Source organism: Cucurbita moschata, unplaced genomic scaffold, assembly GCF_002738365.1.
Source record: "Cucurbita moschata cultivar Rifu unplaced genomic scaffold, Cmos_1.0 Cmo_Scf00004, whole genome shotgun sequence".
Classification (NCBI taxonomy): Eukaryota; Viridiplantae; Streptophyta; class Magnoliopsida; order Cucurbitales; family Cucurbitaceae; genus Cucurbita; species Cucurbita moschata.
In genome coordinates, this window is record NW_019268520.1 from 5,209,577 (window position 1) to 5,215,576 (window position 6,000).

The window sequence follows — 6,000 nt, forward strand, 5'->3', positions numbered from 1 at the left end:
ACTCATCATGATCATTTACTTTGATTCTTATGGATTCTATGATTCTGTTTGGCTCCATGTTTTTTTCGTTCGAGCCAACCTATACACACCTTAACTAATCTCACACATTTAGTTCGATTCTGCTGTGGTGCTTGTTGACTTTAGGAGAACTCATCATGATCATTTACTTCGATTCTTATGGATTCTATGATTCTGTTTACTTATCATATTGGCTCCATGTTTTTTTCGTTCGAGCCAACCTACACACACCTTGACTAATTTCACACACCTTGACTAATTTCACACATTTAGTTCGATTCTGCAATGGTGCTTGTTGACTTTAGGAGAACTCATCATGATCATATACTTCGATTCTCATGGATTCTGTGATTCTATCCACTTATCCTGCTGGGCTCCATCCCTTTTTCTTCAGTACCATAAAAAGTCAACCTACACACATCTAAACTAATCCCACACGCACTCCATCGATTTCATCCTCCACTAAAATACCCATTCTTTTGATTATAATAACTGATCTGCAGTAATTTGTATCCCATTCCCATTTGTCAACCCATTGAGTAAGATTTAAGCATCTTCATTGTTTGAAAGCTACAACTACAAGTGTCATGATTAGCACTAGAGTATTAACTATGTAGCTTGAGTTGCTGCCCCCTGTAAACATGATGAATCATGATAAGAAATGAAGTGGGATCTCATTCATTGCATCAAATGAAATGAAGGGTGTTCCTCTTTCAGATGCTCTGCTGCTGTTGTGTGCTGTGTTTTGTATCTCTGCAATGTTTTCTAATAATTTGCATCAGCTGATGTAAAGTTATTCCTTGTCTTTTTAGTGAAAAAAAAAGAACTTGCAACTGTTCATCTGTCTACACAGACTTTGTTCTTCTGGAATAATACTATTTTCTGTTCAGGTTTTGAATTTATGAACTCTTTTCTATTACAGTGTTCCTCGAGATAAATTCTTATTGGTTTTTTCTATCAATTTATACCCAATTTTGTGTCGTTCTAACTCAAATTTCAAACTAATAATTGTACTAATTAAATCTTATTTAAATGCAAAGATTAATGAGAATCTAATAGATAGTGAAGGTTCTTTCTATCTTGGTGCTATTTTGAGAGAAGAAGAATTTCATTCGGATGATTTTGAATCGATTTTAAATGGAATCAAATGAAATTATCTATAAAATTACTAAGATTAATACATTTGATTAGGTCATTGGACAATGATCCTAAACTATGTCCTCTATCTATCACGATCTCGAATGAAACTATCCATAGAATTGTGTGGTGTGGAAAATGTAGATCATCACCGTTTTTAACCGAGACTTGGGCTAAGCTCTGTCTCGGAACCTTGTGAGGTTAGGAGTAAAGTATCCCTAAGTTGATGTATCTCGTTGGGTGCAGAGAAACATTGAGAACCAAAATAGCTTTCTTCGGAGTCGTTTCTTGTCCCTGTCCTGTCCCCCACCCCAGCATAGCACTTCACTTTCAGGATTAGGAAGAATACGCTTCTCCCTTCTTCATTGATTGGAGGAAAATGAATCGTCTACCAATGGCTTGATAAGGATAACCGGAGTTGGCTATTGGCATAATTGGGTGGTGCCTACTGCACCGAAGGTGAACGCGCGATAACATTCGTGGGATACAACTCTCTAAATTTATTCATTTTTTCTTTATAAATGAAAATTAGGTTTAAAAAATGTTTTCTTGATTTGAAATTTGAACTCCACCCATTAAAGCACATTTAATTATCAAATATAGCCGATCTTAAACAATTTCATGCCTCTCATATTATGATTTAATCTCGAACACATTCGACCATACCTCAAAAGCTATCTATTCTCGACTCGAACATTTGTCTATACGATATCAACCATATTATATTAAATCATAAACATAACTTGTTACAAATAAATTCCAATTAAAGGAAAAATAAAAAAAAAACATAAGATCTCAAAATTATTGGAAGACAAATGAACATGGGATGGATGACAATCATCATAGTCAATAAGATCATGATGATGGGTGTTTATGTTAGCATTATTTTTTAGGAAATCAATGAAAAAAAAAACAAAGGAATCAATTATTCATATGATGAATGAAAAAACATTATATGGTGAGTATGCATTAAGCTATCCTCACATACTCACATGCTACCGAAAATAATGTGTTTTCGTTATTTAGTTTCAAATAATAATTGTCACTGTTCAAGTTTACTACTAGCAAATATTGTCCGTTTTGACCCGTTACGTATCGCCGTCAACTTTACAGTTTCTAAAACGCATCTATTAGGAATAGGTTTCCACACCCTTATAAGAAATGCTATGTTCCACTCATCGGTTTGGAGGCCAGCGTCCTCGCTAGCACAAAGCCTGATGTCTGACTCTGGTACCATTTGTAACAACTCAAGTCTACTATTAGCAGATATTGTTTACTTTGACCCGTTACATACCATCGTTAGTCTTCACAGTTTTTAAAACGCATCTCCTAAGATTTTGAACGTCCAAAGTACATAACAAAAAAGTATTGAAAACGATCGAACCACGAGCACCGATCATAATTATGAATATTATTATTGAGAGGGGGAGAGAAAAAGGGCAATAATGTAAGGGTAGGGCCAAGGCATGCACGCCCATAATTGTTGAAGTTTGGGATTGGATGGTCAAGCCAAGCCCTTCCCACTAAACTACATACTCTTTCTTTTATACCCTTTTTTAGGGTTTTGAAAACTTCCAATTTTGTTGTTTGAAAATGGCGTTGGAACAAACTTTCAAATGTTCTTCTTAAGGACACCTACAAACATGGGCTTTGAATAAAGAAAAAAAAAAGTGCCCTTTCAACCGAAAAATATAAGCTCGCTTTTCGTATCTCGTTCACATGGTTCTACTTTTCGAACTTCTTCTTAAAAAAAGGTCTTTTGGCCGGGAGAAGAGTCCCAAGGAAATCTTCTTTGTTTCTAATTGATACGAGCTTCTCACATCGATGGGAGAAGGGAACGAAACATTTCTTATAACACTGTAAAAACTTCTCCTTAGTAGACACATTTAAAAATCATGAGGTTGACGACAATACATAATAGGCCAAAACGGACAATATTTACTAACAGAGAGCTTAGACTGTTACAAAATGGTATCAAATCCAACGAGGACATTGGGCTTCCAAAAGGGTAGATTGTGAGATCCCACATCAGTTGAAAAGCGGGGAACGAAACATTTCTTATAAGGGTGTGGAAACCTCTCCCAAGTAGACACGTTTTAAAACTGAGGCTAATGACAATATTTGTTATCAGTGAGTTTGGACTGTTACACATAGTTTCTAAAAGAAACAAACCCTAAAGAAAAGAAACTCGATCGATCGTCCGACCAGTATTATTCCCGAGGAAAACTAGGGTTTTTTTTTTTAATATATAGTAGACAAGGTGCATAATCTAAGCACATGTAGCAATTAGTAGCATATGAAAAAACAAAAGATTTGGTTACAAAAAGAAGAGAGGAAAGAAAGGATATATTGTAGAATAAAATAAGGGTTAGTGTCCCAAACTTTGGATACATATTATAACATATAATAAATATAATGTATGATTGTTATTATTATTATTATTATTATTATTATTATTATTATTATTATTAAGATGATAATGATAAATATTATAAGAAAACATGGAGAAGTGAAGAGACATGATAATGATAGGTTAAAAGGAGACAAAGATCCTTCCAATTCCTCAGTTGCATGCTTTCTTGTCTTGTTTTTTTTATTTTTTTATTTTTTTATTTTTAGGTTCTAAATACACAAAATTTGTAATCAAAGACAATCATTCACTTTTTCCATAAAGTGGTCTTTGTTTTTCAGCCTATGTTTAGGGCACTGTTTTTGTAATGTAATTAGCTTAATTAATTTCTTTTAGACCTACCTTTTATCATAATTGTCCCACGCTACCCCTATTCACTTTTCTCTCATTTTTTTATATATATCACTCGTTCATCATTAATAATCGATCGAGAAGAGGGTTTTGAGATAGAAATCAAATTATTCGATCTAAGTGTCGTGTCGTTCGTATCTCTATTAGGTATTGGATTAAAGTTGTACTTACTTGAGAAATGGTGAAGATGTCCATTTAACCAGTGAGATTAGAGATCTGCTCTAAATGGAGAATGAGGGAAGGACGGAGATGAGATTTTTCCGTGTTAGCTAAATGAGGCTAGTGACGAGAATTATATTTTTCATTTTGGTCTCTACCCCTACTCGGTCAAATTCCTAACCTCGTCATGAAGTGTATAGCATTCATGAGCTAAGGTTGATAAGGGTTTGAGGCTGAAATGGTCAAGTCGATGAGTTTGCTATATTGGGTTTGTTTATGACGAGTTATAAATATGGTAACGTTACTAGACTCGTAACATCTTAGACTACACATCGAAACGTTGATATAAAGCACGAAAAGTGAGGTAGGTGGCAAGGCAATGGCTAATGCCATAGCATGAAAAGGATTAAAATTTGAAGAGGCTGACAAAAAGGGTTTTTTGTAAGGGAAAATTACCACTCATCATCTTACATTATTATATTTTTACCACTCTTTTTTTATCTTTGAAAACCCCCATTCACTGTCTTCTCTTGTTCTTCCCAATGCCTTTAGGTCAAACCCTTGTTTTTTTCAATAACCCTAAACCAACTTTATTACCTCATTAACCCTCAAATTTTACCATCCTCCCGTAATAGATTAAAAGTTTGTATCTGTAATCTGTTTTAAGATCATTTTTAAGACGTAAAAACTTACCACTAAATCTTTTAATTTTAAGAAACAGACAAAATTATATTACTTTACAAGATCGTGTCGTGTTGACATCATATATTACCGTTATGTATATACATTAAATCAAAGTGGGGTGACATGACGAAGAGCTTGTAATGAGAGAAAATAAAAAGCATATATTATAAGTGGAGAGCCACTAAGGGAAGCTATATATATATATATTATAATGTTGTAATCTATTATTGAGTAATTTTTTTTATCATAATAGCAACCATGATGATCTGTGTTATTAATTATGCTCATTATTGATAACAATAAATACGATCCCATTTTTACCCCCAAAATTAATTTCCCAACTTTGTTATAATGCTCTAAAAATGATGACCATCATTGTCTTTTTCTCTTTCTTTTTTTATTCAATAAATTCAAAATTTCCCACTCTCTTTTGCCCCCATTATAAATTATTATTATTATTATTATTAATTCTTTCCTCACATATTTATTATATATAATAAATACAGACGAGAAATATAATTTGTGCTTATCCATTTAATTTGACTTCTTTCGTTCTCCATTTAAACAATAATTTTCAGTTTAATTATGAATGAGTGCTTATAAGATCTCGAAAAAATAAAAAAATAAAACAAAAAATATGAATAATGAAAAAAGTGAAAAGTGGGGCCAAAAGTGGGCGATGAATAATGAATATGATGCAGCTTCTACGTCGTCGTGTTGTATATTCTTTGTCTGTTTTTTTTTTTTTTTTTTTTTTTTTTTTTTTTTTTTTTTTTTTTTTTTTTTTTTTTTTTTTTNTTTTTTTGTCAGATTTTTTTTTTTAAAAAAAAAAAACACAAATCATCATTGCTTCCTCACGTGACTTCACCTCTGAAACTAAACCTCCCATTAAATGCTTCGAACAACATTAACTTTCCCCATCTAACCCTATTTACCAACCACAATTATTCCTTCTTCAAATTATTTTCAATCATAAAAAAATACTTCTCTTTACAATTTCAATTACATTATATTATTAATTATTACCAAACATCCTTATTATTCCCAAAAACATGTTTTATTTTTCTAATCTTATCCTAAAAGATTGTTAGGATTAACCAAATTTTTTTCCTATTTAAATTTATTATTCATGCATACTTTAATACGTAGGCTGCTTTATATATATAAATGGTAACAAAAGCCACCAAACATGACTTAGTATATTTTTAAAAAGATTATTAAAAAAAAAAAAAAAAAAAACC